Here is a 10,678-nt window from a genome sequence, read left to right as displayed (position 1 = left end):
GAAGGAAAGAAGGAAGGGAGGGAGGGAGGGAGGAAGGAAGGAAGGAAAGAAGGAAGGAAGGAAGAAATTAATAAAAACACGCATATAAAATATGGGCTCCAACTAGTTACATGCTTTTAATCTCAAGAACCTGAGACATGGGAAAATCTAAGGATGGTCAGAGAGGGGACTTAAAGCACAGCCCCAGGACCAGAGTCCCTCCTGCCAAAGCTTAGGGCAGGACTAATGGAGCCCAAAACTGCAAGGCATGAAGTAGGGATGGGAAGGCAGAGATGTGCTGTAGATCAGCCTGAGTGACCCAGGTGACAGTAACTTAGCAAAACCTATGAGGTTGCCTTGGTGCACAGGGACTTCCCTTTCTCTCATGAAAAACAAAAACAAAAAAACTAAATTACTTGTATTTAACTTGCCAAGGGAGTTCTATAAGAAAAAAATTATCCTAACTTCAATTAACAGGTTTTTGTTTTGTTTTGTTGTTTTGTTTTAGGAAAAAGCTTTTAAATAAATACAGTTGGAACTGAACTCATAAACAAATATGATAACATCAAACTAGCTTGTTGGAGTTCATGAAAAGATGAGTTATGAAGGAAGGGCTCCAAGCAGGCATTAATTCAATTACTCAACAAGTATTGTTAGCACCTCTATTAAAGTCATCACGTGAACACCCACACAAAAGTCTTGCCCTCTAGAATTTTCTATTCTTTTAGGCCCCGAGTATTGAATGGTGTCTTAGTCATGGTCCTTTTGCTAAGAATAGACAACACCATGACAAGGCAGCCCTTTTAAAGGAAAGCATTTAACTGGGGGCTTGCTTAAAGTTTCAGAGGCTTAGTCCATTCTCATCATGGCAGGGAGCGCAGCAGCACGCACGGCAAGCATGATACTGGAGCAGTAGCTGAGAGCTTCATCCTGATCTGCAGGCAGAGACAGAGAAACTGAGTCTAGCATGGGCTTTGGAATCTCAAAGCCTACTCTCAGCGAAACTCCTCCAACAAGGCCACGCACCCTACTCCCTCTCGAATTGTGCTACTCCCCAACGACTAAGCATTCAAGTACATAAGCCTGTGGGGGCCATTCTTCTTCAAAGCACCACAAATGAGATAAATTCTATGGCAATATACAAATGAGCTAACGTGTTGGTTACTATTCTCACCACTGTGAGCAAATATCTAACAGAAACCACAGACTTAATCTGGTTCGTAGCCTTTGAGATTTCACGCTGTGACATAGACTCCACTGATTCTGGGCACAGAGAGACTTGGTAGTGGGAGGAGACGGCAGAAGAAGCAGTCCACTTCAAGACAGACAGGAAGCAGAAAATAAAGGCTGAGGGCCAGTTATAACCTTCACCCCAGTGACCTACTTTCCCCCAGCTGGACTCCACTTCCTCAAGTTTCCAGACTCCCTGATTAAGCCAAAGGCTGAAAACCACGTGATCCGCAGAGGAGAGCCTCTGGACAACCATCATATCCAATCATAACAGAATGGAAGTGATAAGTGACAGTCTCTTCAAAACGGTGACAAATAAGCAGAGATCACAGAAAAGGGACGACCTTGTATAGCTCTCAGAGAAAAGCGTTCCGTACAGAAGGGACAGTGAGTGCAAAGGCTTCAGGGTGGCAATAAGCCAAGTATGATCTATAATATGGTCTATATGTGGTCTCTATATGGCCTAAATCTCTATATATGGTCTATAGTAGACAGTAGAGTTAGATGATGCTGAGCAAGGGGAAAACAGCAGTCACTGAAAACGGGAAAGTAGGCACCAGTCCGAGTGAGCCGGGTGCCACGTGAATCCGGACTCGAGGTGAATATTCATGAGTCACTGTCTCCTCCCTCCTGCCCAGGATCGTTGGCCACTGGCCCAGGAGGACAAAGGGAGCAGAGTCGATGAACAGGGTTTCAGATGTCCCATGAGCATAACGGAAATAACAGACGTATCCCCGGGATCAGCTTTGGGGTGACAGGTCAACTTTATTTAGGGTGAATCAAGGCTTATATAGTTTTGGACATATCCAGAGTGGGCAAATGTCATTGGCTGAAGGCTAAGGCACTGGGATGCCTCATTAGCATGGGGAGGCGCTCCAGGAATCTCAGGTGCTTGCTGAATGGGTTTCTTATGGGGAGAACGGAAGCTGAACCTACAATCTCACCAAGGCTAGGTGACGCTCCACAGGCAGAGAGTAGGAGGGTTTCGAGCTCCCCAGACAAAGTCAGAGAAGAAGCCCTGCTGGTAAAGTGAGTCCCCCATTTTACGGTAAGGTCAGAAGGCTATCCTGACAATGGTAGACTTGGACCTTAATTAGCAGGGTTTCTCCACAAGTGACCAATACCAGGTGACAGATCTCTAAGAAAAACAACTCAAGTAAGGAAAACATATTAAAAGTATTAGTCCGGAGAAAGAAGCCCTGGGAAGCATTAATAGAGACCACAGGAAAGGAAGCCAGTGATGAAGCCTGGAAGTAACTGGAGTATGGTATGTAGGTCCCAAGACACCTCTGCGATTGAGGGATTGGTCCACAAGGTGGCATTTGGACATTTGGGAGTGTGGCCTAATTAGGAGGTCATTTGGGGTGTGTCCTTAGAAGGGACTGTAAGATGCTGTCTCTATTCCTGATGCTCATACGACTGTTCCCACTCATATGTATTCCCATCGTGAAATGTGGCATCTGCCTCCCACACCACACAACACATCAGTGGAGCCTTGAGTCTTGGACTATTAACCTCCACTACCGCAATCCTGTTCTCTGTATTATTGGCCTGAATCACATATTTTATTACTGTGGTCAAAAGCTGGCTAATACATAAAGGATCCTTCCTAAAGAGATGGAGCAGCCAAGAGGATTAAATACTAAAAATAAATAATAATCAGGTCAAATTACTACTTACATAGTCTTATTGGCTTTGACAAGTCACTAGTGACCACAGTCAAAGCAATTTCTGCACAATGACGGCAGCGGAAGTCAATGTCCACTGACATGAGGGATGTGGGGGGGATGATAAAGCAGATTCTGCAGACTGATTTTTTTTAATGCATCTTGGCTGTGAATGGAAAGGAAAAGACAGGAAATTTCATCCTGACTGGAGGGTGCAGTGTGTGGGGGTGCCTAAGTATGTGCATGCATGCGTGTGTTGTGATATGCATACACATGTATATAGTGACATGTACCCACAAATGCTCAGAGACCAGAGAAGAACATTAGATGTCATCCGCTGCCTTATTCTCTTGAGACAGAATCTCTAGTTGAGCCTGAGGTTAGCCTGGTGGCCAGCAAGCTCAGCACTCTTCCTGTCGCCACTACCATGCCCCTTCAGAGCACTGCAGTTACACATGTAAACAAAGGCCACACCCAGCTTTTTACACGGTTCTGGGGATTTGAACTCAAACCCTCATGTTTGTACAAGCATCACTCTTATCCCCAGGAACTCATTGGTTGCTTTGTTTCTTTGTTTGTTTGTTTGTTTGTTTGTTTTTATAGAAGGAAGGGTTTCTTTGGGGCCTATAATTGCAGAGGGTTAGGAGTCCATGCCCATCATGGCGGAAAGCACGGACAAAGGCAGGTGGGCAAGATGCTGGAGCAGCGGCTGAGGGCTCACATCCTGATTCACAAAGAGCAAGCGGAGAGAGAGCGGGAATTGTTTTTATTATAATGCAAACAACTAATTGCCTAAGAAAGAGACACTAATGAAAAAGAAAAGCACTGATGTACACATGAAAGGAGTCCCTGGATTGGACCGGGCTTGTCCATTTCAAACTCTGCCCTCTTAAGAGGACACCTCAGTTAACTGCAAGTACACTTCAGCCTGCTGGATCACTCCAGCTCTACAGAAAGCAGTGGTTTATTTGATGAGTAAGCTTGGAGGGAAAAACAGCACCTGCCGCTGATCTCCTCCCTTCATCGTGTCAGGAATGGTTTTCCTTCTCATCTTCATGCAGTAACTGTATTTTCCCATCCCCAGGAAGGCCCCTGCCCAGCACTGCCTAGGACTGCCCAGTTGAGTCTGAGATAGTCAAGTCTGATCACATAGTCCTGCACCTTTATAATGTGGCTTCTGTCCTTCCTCTCTGAAATACTTTTTAAATTTTTCAGCATCCAGGGTGAAAAGAAAACAGACCCCTTACTAATGTATCCTCAGAGACCTCGATAGGAATTAGATGTCAGTAATCAAGATATGAAAAGAACAGAAGAGGAGAGGGGAGGGGAGGGGAGAAGAGAGAAGGGGAGGGGTAGGGGAGGGGGAAAGGAAGAAGAGGAGAAGATGATTTTTCTGTCTTCTGAAATCAAAAAATATGAGAGACGGTAGGTAGGTGATACAGGCTGAAAGCATATACGGCTGGTACCGGCTCACTTGTCTGTGCCAGCGGAGATGAGGCTATCTCCTGCAGGGGAGGAGACAGAAGATATATTATTCCCGAAGGATTAAAATAGAACTTCCAGAAATGAAAGCGAGTGGATTGTGGACACGTGAGTGTGAAGACAGTCCCGCTGCTCGCCACAACCGTCACTTAACATTAAATCCTTCTTCTTCCAAAAACCAAGCCAGGGAGAGAAAATGACCACATAAGGAGCTTGCAGTCATGACTAGAACCCACACTCTAATGTTCTCTCCTGGATGACGTGTGAGGAAAAGCCAAGGGCTCACTAGACTCACATCCCAGTGATGAAGACTGTGTGAACTGCTGAAGGAGACTATGGCACGCACGTACGTACGTACGTACGCACATACGTACGCACGTACGTGCTATCTTTTGTTCACTCCTTTGCATAGTTCCCATCTCTGCATTGGATCTAATGGCTCGCTTCCAGAGAATAAAGTACAGCCTGAGATGCCATTTGCAAAATTAGGTCAAGAAAGATGAACTGCTGTCTTGTTCACACGTTGTCTCTCTACTAGTTGCCTCTGATGGAGTCACAGAGAAGGCACATGTGGGAAGGAACCAAGGGCAGCCTCCAGCTAACCTAGCGAGGAACTGATCTCTTCAACCTAGCAACCTTCCAGGGACTGATTCATCCCCTATCCACTTGATTGGGAAAGAACTCTGCCCAGCTGAGCTTTCAGATTACAGTGCAGCTCTGGGAGACATCTTGCATGCAGATGTATGAGATCCAGCTATAATAGTGTGTGGTTGATGTTATTACCCTCGTGAAGTCATAGGCCCAACCTATTCCTCAATCCAATGATTACTGGAGGTGGGGCCTTTGGGAGAACTCTTTCCTCATGAATTAAGGTAGTATGCTTGTATTTTTAAAAACGACCCCATACATATGGGGAAGCAGCTCAGAGATAGCAAAGTGAGGTTCTACATGAGAGAGACAGAGGCAGAAACAGAGAAGACAGAAATAGGCATAGTGACCAGAGAGTTCACATTCTCCTGTGGTGCTGGAAAGCCACTGGGAGTCCAGTCCTTCCACAAAGGAAACTAGAACCTCACCAGATACCAAATCTTGCTTTTGACTTCCTCCAGAACTGTGACAAAAGAACGCTGTTTATAAGTCAGTAGAACACACGTGCAGACTAAGATTCTAAAAGCAAAAGATGCATGTCTGAATTTCCAACCTGAGGAAACAAATGGATAGTGTCTTAAGCCACTGGGTTTTAGTGTCACTTGTAACACAGTAACAAACACTGCCTGGTGTGGCACTGGCAGAGTGCACCGCGGGGCCCATAATGCTTCTGTGGTAGCTAAGCAATGGGTTCTTCAGTGCAATGTCATTCTGTCATTGTCCTCACAGTGTCCAGAGAGAACGTTCACTCTCTGCTGAGGGAATTAGGAACAAACTTAAAGGCTCACACTTCTTCTCCAGAGCTCTGTGAGATGAGGACTCATGCTGTCCTTTTAAAGAATAAGATTAATATGAGGATTAAGTAATGAAATACGTATAGGGCAATTAGCATGCAGCCAAGAAAATACTAGATACTGAAGAAACACTCTTCAGTTCCCCTTCCTTAGCCTATAGGGAAGCAGAGTCTAGTTAAGCAGCAATGACGGCAGATGCTGGAATCACAGGCTACGTCTGTAATTATCACAGCTTTAGAAGAGAGAGCTGCACGGATAACTGATGAGCTAAGATTCAGAATTAATCCCACACATTGAAAGCAATAGGCCAAAACTACCAAGAAGAAACGAAATAGCATAAGCACCTTTAGGACATTCAGGAGAGGCTTGACTAGAGAGCTACTTAGATATAACATATCTGGGGGTTAATCATCACCTTCATATAAACCAAAAGTGACGCATGGATCTTAGAAAATGAAGTCTCCAATCTTTGGTCTTTACTCTAGACCAGATACATTCTCGTAATGCATCAATCCAAGAGCAGAGACATCTAAGCACAGTAACACTGCTCAAAGCAGACCTAGGACATCTAAACCAGATAGAGACTCTTGCAATACAAGGAAACAGGGGAAGCAGGTATTTCCCACATTAATCAAAATGTGAGGAGTCTGACCTCTGCCATCCAAGTATGATTAAGTGACTAGAGATGCCTAAAACAAACACTGATCTCACCCATCCCCCCGCCTACTTTACCAGGAATGCCTACAGCACTATCGGCACTCCCAAGGTTCCTGTTTCCAAGTATATCTAAGTGAGTTAGTAGAGGAGGCTGGGGGGAGTTGGGAGAGATGTCAGAAGACTAACGTGTAACATCAGTGCCCACTAATGCCAGTGCCAGGATACAACTTCCTCTGAGACTCCATTCCCTGACCCACAAAATGACTAAACTTTCCATAGAATCCTTGGACAGAAGGCTGAAGTTTTTGGTGTTTGGAAATGGTCCAGTCCCAGAGATCACAAGACAGATAGCATCAGTCTTGTTGCCATCATTAAACCCATGCGTTCTCATTAACGACAGCGCACAGCTTCTATACCGAGTCAGTGTTACCCAACAGGTTCCATGGAACAGAAGTTTTGGATGACAACTAAGAAGGAACTCAAAAGTCCCACCCGTATACAAATAACTACTGATGGCTGAGATATGGAGAATTAGTCTCCCCCAGGCACGAGCCTCTAACTGGTGAGCCAGTACAAAGTGGTCGGCCTCGAAATCATACACACAAGCCACTAAACAGACTCAAGTTTCATTTATTTATGCATTTATATGTAACAATAATAAAGAGGCAATCAAGAGAGGGGGTGAGAGGGTAGGAAGGGTTGGAGGGAGGGGACATGGGAGGGATGGGAAGAAGAACGAGGAAATGGGGGAAGGTATATAATTGTATTTTATTTTAAATTTTTTTAAATAAGAAAAAGGATGTGCCCAGAGGTCTAAGGCAACATGCCACAAGTACCTGCATATCCAAGCTTATTGTGACTAACCAGAGGACCGGAATTGTAGAATCAATCTTGACGTCTATCAACAGAAGAATGTATAAAGAATGTGGTACATACACACAATTTCCATTTTGCTTTGCCATAAAGAAGAATGGATTTATGTAATTTTCAGGAAAGTGTGTCACTGGAAATCATCATATTAATAAAAATAGTATATTCCAGAAAGTCAAAAATGGTATATTTATAGTGTTAACCCCCTGTTGGTTGTCCACATGCCAGGGCAGGCCTCACTCCCAAGACTACTTGAACAACACAAAGTGAACTGGATGGGTTAAAAAAGAAGAAAAGCTTTTTTTTTTTTTTTTGGTTTTGGTTTTTCGAGACAGGGTTTCTCTGTATAGCCCTGGCTGTCCTGGAACTCACTCTGTAGACCAGGCTGGCCTCGAACTCAGAAATCCGCCTGCCTCTGCCTCCCAAGTGCTGGGATTAAAGGCATGCCCCACCACTGCCCAGCTGAAGAAAACCTTTAATTTGAGTGGGAATGGATGAGATTGTGGAGAGGGTGGTGATAGGAGGGGGTTGGGGAAAAGGAGAAATATGTTCAAAATACACTGTATACCACTCTCGAAAAGTTAATAAAAAACATTATTTTAAAAATATGGTACATTTTTCCCTACTCAGGATGCTAGATCTTACATAAATATATATAGATATATAGAAAATATATTTATGACATGAAAGTAGAGGGGGTTACTTAGGGAAAAGAAGGAAATAAACAGGAGGAGGCAGGGGAGAAAGGAAAGAGTATGGTATAAATACCATCACAACACATGATACATGAGTAGATACATGTATGACACCTATATCTGTTACGTAAGATAATATAAAAGAGCCAGTTCTGCAGTGACTATAGGGGACTCTGCCTACATCACGCTCCTCTTAGAAATTCACAATCCACCTCGACCTACTACGGACTTGAAACTTTCCACAACCTGTAAGACACTGCAACGTTGTTCAGATTAGTATTTTTTTCCATCTTGCATGAAGATTGTGCCCCATCGGTCCATTGTCTGTCTTTCTGAAGCAGAGATCTGGATCTGTGGTAATTAGTTACTTTGTATCCCCCCATGCTGAGCCAGCCTTCCCTTATTGCCAGGCACAAACAGTCCCTGCAGAGAACATCAGGCAGCCAGTGTGTGTGTGCGCGTGTGTGTATGTGATGTTCTTAATGAAATCATCCCTTAGGACCATACTGTCACTGGTCTCTGTTTGGAAAGAAGAAGCTGTCCACATTTGTGAACTCAGCTATGTGGACCTATATAGAGTCAGGTTACAGAATTCAACATTGCCTGACAACCACAGTTATTCTCAAGCTAAATATTGCTAAAAAGCCCTTTGAGAAATAGTAACAAGAAATGAAATATAAGATTTAGAAGAAGAAACATTTCCCAGAGTCATTCCTTCCACTTTTAATTCTTACAAATCAGCCTAAACCCTCTGTTACCAATGTGTATGGCAATATTTACAGCCTAAAACAAGAGTAATAAGTAGAAGTGAAATAAGTATAAAAACATAGCAGTTCATATCAGTACTACTCTGCTGCCCATTTCAGCAGAAAATTAATTGTGAAGGCAAAGCTGCATCAGTAACCTATGCTGCCCTCATAGCCTTTAAAATGACTTAAAGCCAATAAAGTTGAGTCTTGAAAATTACCATTAAAGGCATCATCCATTCACCAATCCCCTTCCTAACATTAATGTGATTTCCCTTGCACATAAAATATAATTACCTGGCCCCAGAATGAATGGCGGGGCACCCATCTTGCTTGGAAAAGTAATAAGATTCTCAGTTTCTTTTCTTGCTCCCCAGACTTCCACCCAAATCTTTACTCTCTCTGAGAGATCTAGTTCTACATCTCTTTCTTGCTTGAAATAGTTGTCAGTCTTGCAAAGATTGTTTGATGTATGTACACCAGACTAGGACTAGAAGCATAAATTACACCTTAGTTATTTTTCTATTCCTCTGATAAGAGGGCATGACCAAGGCAACTCATAGATGAAAGGGTTTATTAAGCTTACAGTTTCTGTGGGTGAGTCTGTGACCATTATGACAGGGAGCATGGCCACACGTGGCAGGCATTGTGCTAGAGTGGTAGCTGGGTACTTTACATCGTTCTCCTCAAGCAGGAGGCAGAGAAAGCTATCCAGGAATGTCTTGGACTTTTAAGACCTCAAAGCCCACCTCCAGTGGTACACCTCCTCTGACAAGGCCACTCCTCTTAATCCTTCCCAACCAGTTCCACCAACTGGGAACCAATCATCCAAAGACATGAGCCTATGGAAGGGGGTGGGGCATTCTTATTCAAACTAACATAATACCAGTTTTAAAAAGGGCCATAAGAACTCCAGCCTGCATGAAAAAGCCAATGATAAGGAACTGTTGGGAAGGAAGATAGATAGACAAAGTTGAGGGAGAATCACAGGAGTCTGAAGGACTTGCTTATGTGATATAATAATGGTTTTATTACAATAAACATTCATTTTATTCAGTTCTTTATACTCCAACACAAAGCACTGGGTTCAAATCCTTCCTCTGCCTCTTCCCAAGTAGAGTAGCTCTGGTAAGTCACATAGTCTTCCTGAGTCTTAATCAATCAAGATTGGGTTTAATGACAGATTTCATGGAGGAAAAATAACGATACATTAAACAGGATAGTTTATTTCTCTCTAATATAAAATTATAGAGATCACAGAGCTGTGCGTCTGGTCATGTTGGGTGGATTAAGCTACTGCCACTTTCAGTGTTGTTGGCATAAAGTTTGACCTCAGCATCATGGTCCTCCACAGGAAGGAAGAAGGGAGAGACAGAAGGGACACAAGGGTGTAGATCAGCATCTCATAGGCATTTACAGTAAGCCACCTCCATGTATTTATAATCTAAATCCCACTGGCCATTTATCACTAATGACCACACTTACCAGCAAAAGAATAGAGCCCACCATTTCTAGGCTGATCAGTCATACAGTTACTCCAATTGGAGAACAGAAAACAAATACTAGGAGACAACTGATTGTTTCAATAACACTACAGTTTACTTTAGGATGGACCTAAGATGGACTGCACAAAATGTATTTGAGACACTAACAACAATAGGAAACAAAATTCTTTGAGCAGGAGTACAGAAACAACAACAACAAAAATAACAGAATCAGAATGACAAAGAGCAGGTATTGATTATCAAATACAGACTACGAAATTAATATGCTTTATAGAAAGTTCTGTTCAGTAAAGTAGAGACTGGGGATGTGACTTTGTCTGACATACATGAGACTGGACTTGATTCCCAGCACTGGAAAGAAGGAAGGAAGGAAGGAAGGAAGGAAGGAAGGAAGGAAGGAAGGAA

This window comes from Grammomys surdaster, unplaced genomic scaffold (assembly GCF_004785775.1).
Source record: "Grammomys surdaster isolate TR1022 unplaced genomic scaffold, NIH_TR_1.0 185, whole genome shotgun sequence".
In the NCBI taxonomy this organism is placed as follows: Eukaryota; Metazoa; Chordata; class Mammalia; order Rodentia; family Muridae; genus Grammomys; species Grammomys surdaster.
This window is presented reverse-complemented; position numbering follows the sequence as displayed.